This window comes from Phalaenopsis equestris, unplaced genomic scaffold, assembly GCF_001263595.1.
Source record: "Phalaenopsis equestris unplaced genomic scaffold, ASM126359v1 Scaffold000496, whole genome shotgun sequence".
In the NCBI taxonomy this organism is placed as follows: Eukaryota; Viridiplantae; Streptophyta; class Magnoliopsida; order Asparagales; family Orchidaceae; genus Phalaenopsis; species Phalaenopsis equestris.
In genome coordinates, this window is record NW_018164936.1 from 110586 (window position 1) to 111647 (window position 1062).

Consider the following 1062-nt stretch of genomic DNA (forward strand, 5'->3'; position numbering starts at 1 on the left):
TGGCCCCTTGATACTTTTGTGAGACTCCTGTAGGTGGTCCCCTAAACCCACTAGCCCTTTGCTAGGCTTTGGCTAAGACCACTACATAGAGGACACAAAATGAGGTTTCCATTGGTTCATAGCTTATTGATGGTGGTTGGCACTCCAACTCTACCAAGACACCCAATCTAGCCTTTTGCCTCTAAATTCCCTCAAATTACCAAAATACCCCTCTTTGGCAAAAAATTCCAAAAATCCCAAAAATTCCCAAAACCTCCCAAATATTCCCAATTTCATTTTTCTCAACTATCACATGCCCCAATTTGGCCAATTTTTCCATCTTTGACCAAAACCCCCAAATTGCCCTTTACCAAATCACTCAAAATGTCCATCAATTTGATCCCAATCTCTCCAAATTTCAATCCAACACTCAAATTCACCTTCAATATGAAAAAGAAAAACCAAATCCAAGCTCAATTGACCCATTCTTTGAGCCCAATTTGATTTAGATCAAAACCCCAATTTTGGCCCCATGACTTGGTTCTACCAAATTGAATCCATGGCCTACTCCATTTGCCACAATTTGTGTTTAAAAACCTTCATAACATCCCCATATATCAAAATTAACATTAAATTTGCCTTGGTGAAATTTCAAATTCATTTTATTTCAACATAAGTCCAAAAACCCCAAATTTGCCCCAAATTGGCCATGTATCAAAATCTCACCAAATTGAGGGTCTTAACCCCAAAATTTCTACTCCATCCCTTCATGAAAAATCTTTAAAACATCTCCCTTGATCATTTGAACCATTTAATTTTGACTTAGCCCAAGGCTAGCCCAACCTAGACCCATGTCTAACCTAACATGCCCAAATTGACCAAATTTCATAAATCCCTCTAATTGACCTACCAATTGAACTCAAAATCACTTCAACCCTTCACCAAAAATCTTCATAACAATCATCTACACAATGTTGATCAATCAATTGGCAATTGACATGGTTAACCTAGCCCAAACCCAAACTTTGATCACTTGAACCCATGCAATAAACATGACCAAACAACCTTAAAGCAATCAAATTA